Here is a 618-nt window from a genome sequence, read left to right as displayed (position 1 = left end):
CACAGCTACCGCAAAGCCACGTAACCCGCACTCACACGGAAAAATCACCGAAAATAGCACCGCGACAAAAGCACGCACGTTCTCTATACACAGCGCCACTCTCACTCCTCCTCTACACATGGCATACAAGACAGCGTTGAGTTGTCATGAACCATGAAAGTACTAGGTGGTTGTATCTATCATATTTTTCAGTCCTAGTGGAACTAACTCAAACTTGGGTTATCGGAAGCATCCTAAAATCGACAAATGATAAACACTGCATTGTTGTTAATTTTCCTTCAAATATTATATTATTATTTTTATATTTTTTATTTAAAAAGTAATAAAAATAATAATAAACTTTATTTTTAAAATACATTTTATCTGATAAAAATTTGGATATACAATATATATTTATAAATACCTGTAAAGTTTAAGAATAATATTAAAAAGTTTGTGTAATTTGTAAGATGTTAAATCTTTTTTTGGAATATCTCCATCAATTGATACAAAGTATATACTTTTACTCGAAAATATGCACATCACTCCTTGCAATAATCGGATCTCGTGTGTCCGTTAAGGTCAAAATTCAAATCTTTTAAGGTTAGGTATTAAAAGTTCGTACACACGATCAAAGCA

The sequence above is a fragment of the Trachymyrmex cornetzi genome, unplaced genomic scaffold (genome assembly GCF_001594075.2).
Source record: "Trachymyrmex cornetzi isolate Tcor2-1 unplaced genomic scaffold, Tcor1.1 scaffold327, whole genome shotgun sequence".
Lineage (NCBI taxonomy): Eukaryota > Metazoa > Arthropoda > Insecta > Hymenoptera > Formicidae > Trachymyrmex > Trachymyrmex cornetzi.
This window is presented reverse-complemented; position numbering follows the sequence as displayed.